We start from the raw sequence: 16,713 nt of genomic DNA, 5'->3' as shown, positions 1-16,713 counted from the left end.
ACAATGCTAACATAGATATCCTGTGTTATATATTAAATGCCTATATGCACGTAAGTATTTTGGTATAGTAAATTATTCCTAGAAGTAGAGTCCTAGGTTAAAGCTGTGCATGTTTAACATTTTGAAAGATCCTGCCCCCCATCAAATAGTCTCCTGTGGTTTTAATTTGCATTTCTATGCTTACTAGAGAGTTTGTGCATCTTCCTTCGTATCTTTGTTGTGAAATTATCTGCTCATACTATTTGTTGACTTATCTAGTAGATTGATTATATTTTTCTTACTGTTTGGCTGAGTAGTATTTTCATAGTAAAACATTTACTTTTTTTTTCTTGAGTCGGAGTCTCACACTGTCACCCAGGCTGGAGTGCAATGGCGTGATCTCGGTTCACTGCAACCTCCGCTTCCTGGGTTCAAGCGATTCTTCTGCCTCAGCCTCCCAAGTAGCTGGGATTACAGGTGCCTGCCACCACACCCGTCTAACTTTTTGTACTTTTAGTAGAGATGGGGTTTCACTATGTTGACTGGGCTGGTCTCGAACTCCTGACCTTGTGATCCACCCGCCTCGGCCTCCCAAAGTGCTAGGATTACAGGCATGAGCTACCGCGCCCGGTGTAAAACACTTTCATGATATGCAGAAGTTTAAAAGCAAATGGCAATTTCACCTCCATTTTGCCCTAATTGCTTTATCTGAAGCAATATACTTAATGACTTGTTGAACTTTTTAAGTTGCTTGCCAAGAAGTGTATCAATGCCACTCATGTGCATTAAACCGACTTATACTGTGTATCTCAAAAATAATTGAAAAGGACAAATAAATTACTGAAGTTATATTCTCTAGATAGCTCTTTTAAATTTTATACTTTTTTTTTTTTTAAGAGGCGGGGTCTCATTCTGTTGTCCAGGCCAGAGTACAGTGGCACAATCCTCCTACCTCAGCCTCCAAAAGTGCTAGGATTACGGGCATAAGCCACTGTGCACAGTCATTATTTACATTTTAATTAATTTAAAAATTAGGGTGTTCGCAGACCTAGACAAGTTTATGCTAACATTGATATGGAAAGACACAAGTTCTAAAATAGGTAGCGCAATCTTGAAAGAACAGAGAAACAAGAATCACTGTACCTGATATTAAGACATACTATGCAGTGATAGTAATGAAGACAACGTGTCCTTGCAGAAGGATAGACACAGATCAATAGAACATATTTTAAAATCCAGAAATAGATCCACACAAATATGCTCAACTAATTTTTGACACAGCTGAAATGTTTCAGGAGGAACAGACGTTCAACAAACGGTGCCGGAAAAATTAGGCATCCATAAGCAAAATAATGAGTCAAGACCTAAACCTCACACCTTATTCAAACATTAACTCAAAATGGATTATGAACTCAAAGGTAAAATGTAAAATTATAGAAGTTAGGGAAAAAAGGAGAAAAAATTAAGGATCTATGACTAGGCAAAGAGTGCTTAGATTATACCAAAAACACTATTCATAAAGGGAAAAAATTAATTAATTGGACCTCATCAAAAGTTTTAAAACCTTTGCTCTCTGAAAGATCCTGTTAACAGGATGAAAAGACAAGCTACAAACTAGGAAAAAGCTCTGAAATCCATATATTTAACAAAGGACTAGTATCTGGAATACATAAAGAATACTCAAAATGCAACAGCAAAATGACAAACAATCCAATCAGAAAATGGGCAAAACCCATAGACTGTATACCTCACTAAAGAGGTGTACAGATAGCAAATGAAAAGATATTCAACATCATTAGCCATTAGAGAAATGCAAAATTAAAATAATGATGAGATATCACTATCAGAAGGGCTAAAATTAAAAATAATGACAACAACAAATGCAGACGAGAATGTGGATAAACTGAATCACTCCTATATTGCTGGAGGGAGTATCAAATGGTTTAGTCAATTCTAAAAAAACAGTTTGGCAGTTTCCTAAACTAAAGAGGCAAAAGACTTTTCTTAGAATGGGAGAAAAAACTTACAAACCATATATCTGATAAGTGTCTAGTATCCAGAATATATAAAGGACTCATAATAAAAATTGACAACCTAGTTGAACAATTGGCACAGGATCTGAATAAACATTTCTACAAAGAAGATATTCAAATGGTCATTGAGTGTGTGAAAAGATACTCAACACCACTGTTCATCAGGGAAATGCAAATCGAAAGTAGTTCATGCCCAGTAGGATTGATAGAATCAAAAATCAGATAACAACAAGTGCTGGTGAGAATATGGAGAAGTTGGAACCTTCATCAACTGCTGCTGAGAATGTCAAATGGTGAAGTCACTCTGAAAAACAGTCTGAACAAGGATCCTTATGGTGAAGTGTTACCATTGAGGAAACTGGGTGAAGGGCACATAGGAACTCTGAACAATTTCTTTCAATTGAATGTGAATCTATAATTATTTCAAAATTTAAAAGTTTAATTAAAGAACAAAAAACAACAGGCCTCAAGAGGCTGAGGAATTTTAATACCTAACAGAAAAATCAATAATTAAAAAATTATGGTAGATATCTTCAAGTCAACTCTATATTCAAAAATGTTCCTTCTTAGAAAGGAAACACCCTTTTAAACACCCTTGGCTTTTTAAAATTTAATTTTTATACTTATCAGAGTTTAAAAAGTCAGATAGTTCTAGAAGACTGAAAATACGGTAACTTGCTAGACTTCTCAACTGCTGCCTCTTAGTTCCCACTTTCAGAGTCAATAATTTTAAATTTTTTCAGAAGTTTCTTCAGGTATTTGCCTCTGTTTTTCTATAGTAATATTCTTATAGTGCTATTTCTTATTTTTTCATTTTAGACACCATTCATTTTCTACTATTTCGTATATCATAAAAGATGAGGATTTAGCTCTCTTATCTTCTGCCTACCATCTCTATACTTTCCTACTCCCATCCTCCCAATATGATTCTACCAGAAAAGTAAAGAATATTAAGTGCTTATATTATTATGACTATGCAAATATTATTCTTAGCTGAGTGTACTATGATTAAATATTCGTTCTTGCCCAAGTCTTTGTTTTTCTCTGGAAGTGATAATTGCCTTTTCCCTCCCATTTACTTAGCTTTTTATGTACCTGTTCCTAATTCAACTCCAAACTGTTTACAGAATTATAAAACTACATTCAATATTTGAAAACATATGAATTAAACTGTCAGTTCAAATTTTCTTGCTGACATCCATACCAAAGCCCTCTATCCCTTTTTTCTAATTTGGATAGTTTCTCTCAAGACCTCCTGGGAATTGTCTCTGTCTGCCTCTCCTTTTGAAGACTGTTTACCGAATCTTAAGTATTTTGTTTTCTCAATGTGTCTCATTTTAGTGGAGTACATTCACCAGTAGCTTCCAGAGTAAGGGGATACAGGAGGTTAAATTTTAAGAACTCACCTCTTACAGCTGGGCGCAGTGGCTCACGCCTGTAATCCCAGCACTTTGGGAGGCAGAGGCGGGCGGATCACCTGAGGTCAGGAGTTCAAGATCAGCCTGGGCAACATAGTGAAACTCTGTTTCTACTAAAAATACAAAATTAGCCAGGCGTGGTGGCACATGCCTGTAATCCCAGCTACTCAGGAGGCTGAGGCAGGAGAATCGCTTGAACCTGGGAGGTGGAGGATGCGGTAAGCTGAGATTGTGCCATTGCACTCCAGCCTGGGCAAGAAGAGTAAATCTCCATCTCACCAAAAAAGAAAAAAAGAATTTACCTCTTGCAATGTCTTTATACATACTTGATTGGTAGTTTGAATGAGAATACAGTTCTATGTTGTTAATCATTTTTCCCTAAAACTGTAAAAGCATTATTGCAACATTTAATTTCGTTGAAAAGACTGTTGTCTTTATGGTCTGTAATATTTTGTATGTGACCTATTTTTTGTCTCTTTCTCTGGAAGCTTTTTGGATCTTTCCCTTCCTTCTTTCTCCTTCCTTCCTTCCTTCCTTCCTTCCTTCCTTCCTTCCTTCCTTCCTTCCTTCTTTTTTTTTCTTCTTTTTTTGAGACAAGGTCTCACTCTGTGGCCCAGGTTGGAGTGCAGTGGCACGATCACAACTCACTGCAGCCTTAGCCTCCTGGGCTCAAGCAATCCTCCCACCTCAGTCTCCTGAGTAGCTGAGACTTCAGGCGCATACCACCATGCCTGGCTAATTTTTGTATTTTTTGCAGAGACGGGTTTTTGCCGTGTTGCCCAGGCTTGTCTCGAACTCCTGGCCTCAAGGGATCCACCTGCCTCGGCCTCCCAAACTGCTGGGATTACAGACATGAGCCACTGCACCTGGCCCATTGATCAATACTTTCAGCCTCCAGTTTAATCGTTTCTTGTTCTTTTGTTCTTAAATGCTATATATATTCTCTTATCCTTGTGAGAATATTAATTATAAGTTTTTAAAACATATTCATCTGTTCCTTGCATTATTGTGCACCCACATGATTGTTTATCTCCCTCCTCCAAGCAAGAAGCTTTTATCAAATGTTGGATGATCCTTGACAACTGGAAGCTCTGTATATATGAGGTCTGACAAGTAGGGAGTTTATAGCAGAGTGATTGTTCAGGGATCTGTTTTTTCTTTCTTTTTTTCTGGGCGGTAGCTGTTGGTCTTCTTTTCTGGGGCTGGTCACTCTCCAGAAAGGAATCCTCCACTTTCGTCTTAGGATGGTGGTGATGGAGTGATCTGGGTGCTGAGGTTGATAAGTCTCATTGTTCAGAATGCAGACTTCTATTTGATCTCTGTGTTGCCAGTAAGTTACCTCAGTCATGCCTCCATACCTGCTATCCTTGAGTCTAGAGATTTTTCTGGTTTAACCTCCCCTGAAAATACTGTCAAGCCTTCTGCAGAAGAAGGAGGGTCAGTTACCTCGCTGTGCAGGTGATGAGGAGATGTATTGGTTGAACTGCTTTTATGCAAGCCATCAACCAGTCCTCCCGATTTTAGCCTCATCTGCTTCCCATATTCAGAGACAACTTGCGGCTCTAATTTCTGGGCCTTTGAAGGACTTGGCAGCCAAATCCACATGCTTCTTGGCATCACCCATCCTCACCCCTACTGCAATCACTTAGTTTCAGCTTTCTCTAGTCTGCTAAATCAGTTATCATAAGTCTGTTTTGTTGACATCTCTTGGCAGCTATTTTCTCTTCTCCTATTCTCTCTGTGTCTATTAATTTTTGAAGTTTTCTTTTTCTCTTTTTTTTTGAGACGGAGTCCCGCTCTGTTGCCATACTGGAGTGCAGTGGTGTGATCCCGGCTCACTGCAACCTCCACCTCCTAGGTTCAAGTGATTCTGCTGTCTCAGCCTCCCACATAGATGGGATTACAGGCATCTGCCATCACGCCTGGCTAATTTTTGTATTTTTAGTAGAGACGGGGTTTTCCCATATTGGCCAGGTTGGTCTCGAGCTCCTGACCTCAGGTGATCCACCCGCCTCAGCCACCCAAAGTGCTGGGATTCCAGGTATGAGCCACCGTACCTGGCCTAATTTTTGAAGTTTTCTATTTTTCTTTCTTTCTTTAGTGTTTTTTTTTTTTTTTTTTTTTTTTTTTTAAATTAATACAGGGTCTTGCTCTGTTGCTCAGGCTGGAGTGCAATGGTGTGATCATAGTTCACATAGTTCACTGCAGGCTTGAACTCCTGGGCTCAAGTGATCCTTCTACCTCAGCCTCCTAAGTAGCTGGAACCATGCCCTGCTAATTAATTAATTATTATTATTTTTTGTAGCGACAGGGTCTCACAGTGATGCCCAGGTTGGTCTTGAACTGCTGGCCTCAGGTTATCCTCCTGCCTCAGCCCACCAAAATATTGGGATAACAGGCATGAACCACTGCACCTGGCCTCCATTTTACATTTCTTTATCAATATTTGGTGAGATTTTGGGTGGTAGTGAGATTAACAGGTGTTTTGCTTTGCCGTATTTGAATGGCAGTCTAAATTTTTTTTTTTTTTTTTTTTTTTTTAAGACAAGGTTTCACTCTGTTGCCTAGACTGGAGTGCAGTGGTGTGATCTATGCTCACTGTAACTTCTGCCTCATGGGATCAAGTGATCCCCCCAACCTAAGCTTCCCTAGTAGCTAGGACTGCAGGCACATGCCACCATGCCTGGCTAATTTTTGTATTATGTTGTAGAGATGGAGTTTCGTCATGTTTCCCAGGCTGGTCTCCAATTCCTGGGCTCAAGTGATCCGCCTACCTCTGCCTCTCAAAGTGCTGAGATTACAGGCTTGAGCCATCGCACCTGACCTGCAAACTTCTTTGTTTCTAATATAAACGGTGGTTGCTTCCAAACGATAAGTCTTATGGAGTATCTGCATACTCAGGGAGTAAGGAAATAATGCCAGCACTGTCCACTCTATGTTCTATTCTTCTTTAGTAGGAATTTTCACATGGGCCTAAGACTGCCTGCTTAAGCCCATATCTCTGCTTACAAGGCTTGCCAAGTGGTAGATTTCACAGCCAAATCTAGGTGTTTCTATGGGACTAATTTCTTTCTTTCTTTTTTTTTTTTTTTTAATTTTACTTTAAGTTCCAGGATACATGTGCAGAATGTGCCAGTTTTTTATATAGGTATACATGTGCCTTGGTGGTTTGCTGCACCTATCAACCTGTCATCTAGGTTTTAAACCCTGCATGCATTAGGTATATGTGACTAATTTATTGCCAATTCTGTGATCTGGAATATAAAGCAACAAGATAGAAAACAATCTTGAATAGCAGTCCCAGAGATAACACTACAGAGCAAGATAGAATAATCTGGATTCTTGACACTGTGAAACTGCCACTCCCTTATGCTTGGAATGCTGTGTAAGAGAGACATTAGCTATAACTTCTATTCTGTATAACCCTCTCCTATTGCTTTTTATTTGTCTATTTTGTTTTTCTTCCACCAAGTAAATATTTAAATTAATAAACAATATTTTATGTTGAGGAAGTCAAGAATTATGACATGTGGTAAAGTGATAAAGAGGAAGGATGAAAAAGGAAGAAAAGAAAAATAGTTAAGAATAAATATTTAAGAATTTTAAGAATAAAACAAAAAACATTATTCCTTTAAGATTTAGAGAATAAAAAATTCTCATCCTGCTTTTGGCATCTTTTCTACAAAGAGCTTCTGTGTACCATGTAATTTGATTTCTTTTCTTTTTTTTTAATAAGAAAAGGTTGGAGAAAAATAGCATCATGTAATACTTGGTAGTTGACTAATCTTAGGTTTATTTTATTATTAGTGAAAAATGGGATGCCTTTCTTCCGTTTCTATATTTTAGTCAGACATTATATCATGCAAACTGATTCAATTTTTAATAGTTGTTTTCTGGTGATTCAGTGTCTTTCATTTATTTCTTCACCATGTCTAGATTCTTGTATTGGAAAAAGATGATATTAGACTGTTATGTTTTATTTAACATTGACCAAAAAAGTTCAGAATGTTGATATTACTTTTATTTTTAAGAAATAAAACTCTTTAAATATTTATTTTTATTTTTCTTTATTATTATATTTATGGGCATATAGTTTACATACAATAAAATGCACAAACATTGCATGTTCAGTTCAATGAGTTTAGACAAAACAAGACAGAATACTTACAGCACCTAAGAACTTTTCCTCATGCTCCTTCCCAGGCAATATTCTTTGCTATGGTTTGAATGTTTACTCCCTCCAAAACTCATGTTGAAATGTACTTGCCTGGCTGGGCGCGGTGGCTCACGCCTGTAATCCCAGTACTTTGGGAGCTGAGGTGGGCGGATCACAAGGTCAGGATTTTGAGACCAGCCTGGCCAATGTAGTGAAACCCCGTCTCTACTAAAAATACAAAAAATTAGCCGGGCGTGGTGGCCCGTGCCTGTAATCATAGCTACTCAGGAGGCTGAGGCCCAAGAATCGCATGAATCTGGGAGGTGGAGATTGCAGTGAGTGGAGATGGCGCCGCTGCACACCAGCCCAGGAGACAGTGTGAGACTCTGTCTCCTGCCCTTGTAACAGTATTAAGAGCAAGACCTTTAAGAGGTGATTAAGATACGAATGGGTTGATGCTGTCATGCTCTCTGTCCCTCTCTTGCCCTTTTGCTCTTCTGCCATGTGATGATGCAGTAAGAAGGTCCTTGCCAGATGTTGGCACCTTGATATTGGACTTCTGAGCCTCCAGAACTGTGAGCCAATAAGTTTCTGTTCGTTATAAATTACTCAGTCTGTGGTATTCTATTACAGCAGTGCAAACCAATGAAGACATCTTTCAAACCCTCAGAGTTAAGCAATGTTCCGATTTCTGTCATTGCAGATTAATTTTGCCTGTTTTGGGAACTCATATTTTGCTCAATATGATTGAGTACAATTTTTTGAGGTTAATCTATGTTGCTGTGGGTATTGGTGGCTTAAAAAAAAACTGATTCCATTGTATAAAAATATCACACTTTTAAAATCCATTTTCTTGCTGACAGATGCAGTAGGCAGCCTCTTTCACGGCTTCCAGTGATCCTCACCTCCTGTATTCACACCCTTGTGTAATCTCCTCCCTTTAAGGATGGGTTCAACCTAGTGACTCTCTTCTAATAAATAGAATATGGCAAATGCCATGGCATGTCACTTCCAAGATTTGGATATAAAATATTTGACTTCCATGTCTCTTGTTCTCTGTAGTTCTTCTTGCCTGCTTGTTGTGATAAAGCAAGCTGTCATGGGGTCCACATGGCAAGGAGCTGAAGAAGACCTCCAGCCAACAGTCAGTGAAGAACTCAGGCCACCATTCTAACAGTCTGTGAAAAATTGAATTTTTCCAACAACATGTAAGTAGACTTGGAAGTAAATCCTTCTCCACGCAGAGCCTTGAGATGATCTGGAAATCCAGTCAGCACCTTTGTTGGAACCTTATGAGAGAAGATACGGCTGCCTGAGATTTTTGACCCACAGAAACTGAGATAATAAATGTTTCCATTTACTTTTTGGGTAATTTGTGATGAAGCAGTAGATAGCTGTTACAACAGACATTTGGTTGTTTTTAATTTTTTTTTTATGATGGAGTCTCACCCTCTCACCCAGTCTGGAGTGCAGTGGTACGATTTTGGCTCATTGCAGCCTCCACCTCCCAGGTTTGAGTGATTCTCCTGCCTCAGCCTCCCGAGTAGCTGGGTCTACAGGCGCACGCCACCACACCCTGCTGATTTTTGTATTTTTAGTAGAGATGAGGTTTCACCATATTGGCCAGGCTGGTCTTGAACTCCTGACCTTGTCATCCACCCACCTTATCCTCCCAAAGTGTTGGTATTACGGGCGTGAGCCACCACACCCAGCCTGTTTTCAAATTTTGGTCAGTGTCCTATTTCATTATTTATTTTCTATTTGTTCTTTGCTTCTCTGTTTCAGTTTTCTTGCTTCTTTTGGGTAATATATATTAATTAAAAATATGCCATTCTATCTCATCTATTGACATTTTTAGCTACACCTATTTAGTTATTTTTTAGTAGGTATTCTAGAGATTACAATATTGATCTTTAACTTATTACTAACTACAAATAATGTTTTACTATTAAATAAATAATGTAAGCCTCTTATAACCATATAACTCCATTTACTCTGGTCTTTTGTGCTCTTGTGCCATATATGCTACTTCTATAATATGTTGTTATTCTTTTTGCATTAAAAAATACTTTACCTATACTTAAATATATTTGAAGCCAAAAGAATAGCAATGTATTGTGGGATATACATATAATTTACAGCAAAAATAATGACAATGTATTTAATTTAAAGTGGCATTTTACATTTACCTAGATATTCAGTAGGTGCATTTCATCATCAGAATATTCAGTATACGATCTAATAATAAGACCTTATTTTGAAAGAAGAATAAAAGCCCTAGAATTCATTACCTCCAAAGAATAAATGACACCACAATATAGTAGTTACTTGGATTTCAGAGTTTGTAATCCCAGCTATGCCACTTACTGATTATACAACATGGGGCAATGTACTCACCATCTCTTACTTTCCTACATGTGAGATGAAGATAAAATCTACTTTACATCATGGTTTTCAGGAGAAAATGAGATAATCATTGTCAAGTCCTTGGTATATTTTCTGGCATATAGTTATTCACATCAACCATAGCTACCATCATTGTTATTGCTGCTGTTACTGTTGTGATTATTGTTGCTATTATAATTAGCATTATTATTATTTGTATTAGTAGTGGTGGTGGTGGTGCCTGATTCTCTTCATTCGTTATTTCTCTCTCTGTTCATTATTTCTTTTCTTTTTTTCTTTTTTTTTTTTCGAGTTGGAGTTTTGCTCTTGTTGCCCAGGCTGGAGTGCAGGGGCGCGATCTCGGCTCACCGCAACCTCTGCCTCCCAGGTTCAAGTGATTCTCCTGCCTCAGCCTCCCGAGTAGCTGGGATTACACGCATGCGCCCCCACAACTGGCTAATTTTGTATTTTCAGTAGAGAGGGGGTTTTGCCATGTTGGTCAGGCTGGTCTTGAATTCCCGACCTCAGGTGATCCACCCACCTTGGCCTCCCAAAGTGCTGGGATTACAGGCATGAGCCACCGCACGTGGCCTCTGTTCATTATTTCTTAGTCTTCTTTTAGGATTGTTCTATCTCTATTTACTCAATAATATTCGTATTCTCTGGGATTGAGTTCATGAGTCACTTTTCTTGCTCTTCTACATAGTCTCACTGACTTTGTTTTACCCCCACGAGAATCAGGGAAATGGAGACTCTAATTGTTTAAGTTCTTTTGCAGAGTATTAACTGACACTTGTATACAACCTTTTTTTGTCAAGTTTTGGACTCATAATCCAAGCCTGTTAGACATATCCACTTGGCTATCCAGCAGATGCCACAAATTCAGTATTTCCTAAATAGAACTTATCTTTCTCTTTCCAAGCCTGCTTCTCTGCTCATGTCCACACAGTAGTATCAGTAACATCATATGTCCACACTAAAAACTGGAAGTAACCTTGGACTTCTTTTTTTTTTTTTTCCATTTATCCATTCATTAATCATAAACCCGGATTTGTTGTACTGGAAGATACAACTGTGACAAGATGTCAATCCTGTGTCCTCACAGAACTCATAGCCTGACAAGCTCCAATTGATTACTAAGTCCTACTAATTCTACTCCCTAAGTATTTCTGGAATTTACCCTTTCTTCTTTGTTTCCTTAGCCCTTACCTTAATTCAGTTGTCATCACCTGATGATTCTGCATTTGTTTTCCCCCTAGCTCATTTATCACGCTACAAGAATGATTTTTTAAAAAAAATTTTATTTCCATCAGTTTTTGGGGAACAGGTGGTATTTGGTTACATGAGTAAGTTCTTTAGTGGTAATTTGTGAGATTTTGGTGCACCCATCACCCGAGCAGTATACACTGAACCCAATTTGTAGTCTTTTATCCCTCAGCCCTTCCCACCCCTTCCACTTGATTTCCCAAAGTCCATTGTGTCATTCTTATGCCTTTACATCCTCATAGTTTAGCTCCCACTTATAAGTGATAACATATGGTGTTTGGTTTGCCATTCCTGAATTACTTCACTTAGAATAATAGTCTGCAATCCCATCTAGATTGCTGCAAACGCCATTAACTCATTCCTTTTTATGGCTGAGTAGTATTCTATTATATATCTACACCACAGTTTCTTTATCCACTCATTGATTTATGGGCATATGAGTTGGTTCCATATTTTTGCAATTGCAAATTTTTCTGCTATAAACATATGTGTGTAAGTATCTTTTTTGTATAATGACTTCTTTTCCTCTGGGTAGATACCCAGTATTGGGATTGCTGGGTCAAATTGTAGTTCTACTTTTAGTTCTTTAAAGAATCTCCACACTGTTTTCCATAATGCTTGCACTGGTTTACATTTCCACCAGCAGTGTGAAAGTGTTCCCTTTTTACCACATTCATGCCAACATCTATTTTTTTTGTTTTTAAATTATGGCCATTTTTGCAGGAGTAAGGTGGTATTGCATTGTGGTTTTGATTTGCATTTCCCTGATCATTAGTGACGTTGAGCATTGTTTCATATGTTTATTGACCATTTGTCTATCTTCTTTTGAGAATTGTCTATTCATGTCCTTTTTGATGGGATTTTTTTTTTCTTGCTAATTTGTTTGAGTTATTTGTAGATTCTGGATATTAGTCCTTTGTCGGATGTATCATGATTGTGAAGATTTTCTCTCACTCTGTGGGTTGTCTGTTTACTCTTAGGACTATTCCTTTTGCCATGCAAAAGCTCTTTAGTTTAATTAGGTCCTAGCTATTTATCTTTGTTTTTACTGCATTTGCTTTTGCTTTCTTGGTCACGAAATCCTTGCCTAAGCCAATGTCTAGAAGGGTTTTTCCAATGTTATCTTCAGAATTTTTTTTTTTTTTGAGACAGAGTCTCGCTCTGTTGCCCAGGCTGGAGTGCAGTGGCACGATCTCAGCTCACCATAACCTCCACCTCCTGGGTTCAAGCGATTCTCCTGCCTCAGCCTCGCAGGTAACTGAGACTACAGACACATGCCACCATGCCTGCCTAATTTTTATATTTTTAGTAGAGACGTTTCACTATGTTGGCCAGGCTGGTCTCAAACTCCTGATCTCGTGATCCACCTGCCTTGGCCTCCCGAAGTGCTGGGATTATAGGCATAAGCCACCATGCCCGGCCCTAGAATTTTTACAGTTTTAGGTCTTAGATTAAGTCTTTGATCCATCTTGAGTTGATTTTTGTATAAGGTGAGCGATGAGGATCCAGTTTCATTCTCCTACATGTGGCTTGCCAATTACCCCAGCACCATTTATTGAATAGGATGTCCTTTCCCCCACTTTATATTTTGTTTGCTTAGTTGAAGATCAGTTGGCTGTAAGTATTTGGGTTTATTTCTGGGTCCTCTATTCTGTTTCATTGTTCTACGTGCCTATTTTTATACCAGTACCATGCTGTTTTGGTGACTATGACCTTATACTATAGTTTGAAGTCAGGTAATATGATGCCTCCAGATTTGTTCTTTTCGTTTAGTCTTGTTTCGGCTATGCAGGTGCTTTTTGCTTTCATATGAATTTTAGGATTGTTTTTCTGAAGAATGATGGTGATATTTTGATGGGAATTACACTGAATTTGTATGTAGATTGCTTTTGGCAGTGTGGTTATTTTCAGAATATTGATTCTACCCATCCATGAGCATGGGATGTGTTTCCATTTGTTTGTGTTGTCTATGATTTATTTCAGCACTGTTTTGTAGTTTTCCTTGCAGAGGTCTTTCACCTCTTTGGTTAGGTATATTTCTAAGTATTTTGATTTTTTGTAACTGTTTTAAAAGGATTTAAGTTCTTTATTTTATTCTTAGCTTGGTGTCTGTTGATGTATAGGAGGGTAAAGATTTGTATATTAATTTTGTATCCTGAAATTTTGCTGAATTTTTTTTATCAGTTCTTGGAGCTTTTTGGAGGAGTCTTTAGAGTTTTCTAGGTATACAATCATATCATCAGCCAACAGCAACAGTTTGACTTTCTCTTTATGGATTTGGATGCCCTTTATTTCTTTCTCTTGTCTGATTGCTCTGGCTAGGACTTCTAGTATTATGTTGAAGGGGAGTGGTGAGAGTGGGCATCCTTGTCTTGTTCCAGTTCTAGAGGGAATGATTTCAGCTTTTCCCCATTTAGTATTTTGTTGGTGGTGGTTTTGTCATAGATAACTTTTATTACATTGAGGTATGCCCCTTGTATGCCCAATTTTGCTGAGAGTTTTAATCATAAAGTGATGCTGGATTTTATCAAATGCTTTTTCTGCATCTATTGAGATGATCATTTTATTTTTGTTTTAAATTCTGTTTATGTGTTGTATCACATTTATTGAATTGTGTATGTCAAACCATCCCTGCATCCTTGGTATGAAACCCACTTGATCATGGTGGATTATCTTTTTGATATGCTGTTGAATTTGGTTAGCTAGTATTTTGTTAAGATTTTTGTATCTATGTTCATCAGGGATATTGGTCTGTAATTTTCTTTTTTGGTTATATCCTTTCCTGGTTTTGGTATTAGGGCGAGACTGGCTTCATAGAATGATTTAGGGAGGATTCCCGCTTTCTCTGTCTTGTGCAATAGTGTCAATAGGATTGTTACCAGTTCTTCTTTGAATGTCTAGTAGAATTCAGCTATGACTCTGTCTAGTCTTGGGCTTTTTTTTTTTGTTGGTATCTTTTTTTATTACCAGTTCAATCTCATTGCTTGTGATTGGTCTGTTCAGGGTATCTAATTTTTCCTGATTTAAATTACGAGGGTTGTATCTTTCCAGGAATTTATCTATCTCCTCTAGGTTTTCTAGTTTATGCACATAAATGTCTTCATAGTAGCCTTGAATGATCTTTTGTATTTCAATGGTGTCAGTTGTAATATCTCCCATTTTGTTTCTAATTGAGCTTATTTGGATTTTTTCTCCTTGTTTCTTGGTTAATCTTGTTAATGGTCTATCAATTTTATATTTTCAAAGAACCAGCTTTTTGTTTCATTTATCTTTTGTATTTTGTTGTTGCTGTTTCAATTTCATTTAGTTCTGCTCTGATCTTGGTTATTTCCTTTCTTCTGCTGGGTTTGAGTTTGGTTTGTTCTTGTTTCTCTAGTTCCTTGAGGTGTGACTTTAGATTGTCTATTTGTGCTCTTTCAGACTTTTTGATGTAGGCATTTAGGGCTATGAACTTTCCTGTTAACACTGCCTTTGCTGTATCCCAGAGGTTTTGATATGTTGTGTCACTATTGTGCAGTTAGAAGAATTTTTAAATTTCCATCTTGATTTCATTATTGACCCAATGATCATTCAGGATCCGGTTATTTAATTTCCATGGATTTGCATGGTTTTGAAGGTTCCTTTTGGAGCTGATTTCCAGTTTTATCTCACTGTGGTCTGAGAGAGTACTTGATATAATTTCAATTTACTTAAATTTATTGAGACTTGTTTTATGGCTTATCTTATGGTCTAGCTCGAAGAAAGTTCCATGTGCTGATGAATAGGATGTATATTTTGCGGTTGCTGGGTAGAATGTTCTGTAATTATCTGTTAAGTCCATTTGTTTAAGGGTTTAAGTCCATTGTTTCTTTGTTGACTTTCCGTCTTGATGACCTGTCTAGTGCTGTCAGTGGAGTATTGAAGTCCACCACTATTATTGTGTTGCTGTCCATCTCATTTCTGAGATCTAGTAGTAATTGTTTTATAAATTTGGGAGCTCCAGTGTTAGGTGCATATATGTTTAGGATTGCAATATTTTCCTGTTTGACAAGGCCTTTTATCATTATATAATGTCCCTCTTTGTCTTTTAACTGCTTTTGCTTTAAAGTTTGTTTTGTCTGATATAAGAATAGCTACTTCTGCTCGCTTTTGGTGTCCATTTGCATGGAATGGCTTTTTCCACCCCTTTACCTCAAGTTTATGTGAGTACTTATGTGTTAGGTGAGTCTCATGAAGGTAGCAGATTGTTGGTTGGTGAATTCTTATCCATTGTGCAATTCTGTATCTTTTAAGTAGGGCATTTAGGCCATTTACATTCAGTGTTAGTATTGAGATGTGAGGTACTATTCCATTCATTGTGCTACTTGTTGCCTGTATAGTTTTTTTTTTTTATTGTATTTTTGTTTTATAGATCCTGTGAGACTTACGCTTTAAAGAGGTTCTGTTTTGATATGTTTTCAAGATTTGTTTCAAGATTTAGAGCTCCTTTTAGCAGTTTTGTAGGGCTGGCTTGGTATTGGCGAATTCTCTCAGTGTGTGTTTGTATGAAAAAGACTGTATCTTTCCTTAATTTATGAAGCTTAGTTTCACTGGATACAAAATTCTTGGCTGATAATTGTTTTGTTTAAGGAGCCTGAAGATAGAGTCCCGGATCCTTCTAGCTTCTCGGGTTTCTTCTGAGAAATATGCTGTTAATCTGATAGATTTTTCTTTATAGGTTATCTGGTGCTTTTGCCTCATCGCTGTTAAGATTCTTTCCTTCATCTTAACTTTAGATAACCTGATGACAATGTGTTTAGGCGATGATCTTTTTGCAATAATTTCCCAGATGTTCTTTGACCTTCTTGTATTTGGATGTCTAGGTCTCTAGCAAGGTCAGGGAAGTTTTCCTCAATTATTCCCCCAAATGTTTTCCAAAATTTTAGAATTCTCTTCTTCCTTGGGAATGCCAATTATTCTTAGGTTTAGTCACTTAACATAATCCCAAATTTCTTGGAGGCTTTGTTCATTTTTTCTTATTCTTTTTTCTTTGTCTTTGTTGGATTGGGTTAATTTGAAAATCTTATCTTTGGGCTTTGAAGTTCTTTCTTCTGCTTGTTCGATTCTATTGCAGAGACTTTCCAGAACATTTTGCATTTCTCTAAGTGAGTCCATTATTTCCTAAAGTTTTTATTATTTTTTTATTTATGTTATCTATTTCACTGACAATTTCTCCCCTCATTTCTTGTATCCTTATTTATTTATTTATTTTTCAAGACAAAGTTTCACTCTTGTTGCCCAGGCTGGAGTGCAGTGGTGTGATCCTGGCTCACTGCAATCTCCACCTCCCGGGTTCAAGCAATTCTTTTGCCTCAGCCTCCCGAGTAACTGGGATTATAGGCACCTGCCACCACGCCTGGCTAATTTTTGTATTTTTAGTACAGACAGGGTTTCACTATGTTGGACAGGCTGGTCCCAAACGTCTGACCTTGGGTGATCCACCTGCCTCGGCCTCCCA

At 37.7% G+C, this 16,713-nt stretch overlaps 1 long non-coding RNA gene across 2 annotated transcripts in view; it reads left to right on the top strand.

The window, feature by feature from the left end:
- LOC144333378 (uncharacterized) overlaps window positions 1-16,713 on the top strand; it is a 71,164-nt gene that overhangs the window by 46,558 nt on the left and 7,893 nt on the right. For both annotated transcript variants that reach the window (XR_013401985.1, XR_013401986.1), the window contains one exon: window positions 8,649-8,794. This is a non-coding gene — a long non-coding RNA (uncharacterized LOC144333378). The remainder of the gene's footprint in view (window positions 1-8,648; window positions 8,795-16,713) is intronic.

The sequence above is a fragment of the Macaca mulatta genome, chromosome 12, assembly GCF_049350105.2.
Source record: "Macaca mulatta isolate MMU2019108-1 chromosome 12, T2T-MMU8v2.0, whole genome shotgun sequence".
Lineage (NCBI taxonomy): Eukaryota > Metazoa > Chordata > Mammalia > Primates > Cercopithecidae > Macaca > Macaca mulatta.
Note: the sequence above shows the minus strand (reverse complement) of the source record. Positions and strands in the feature narration are given on the sequence as shown.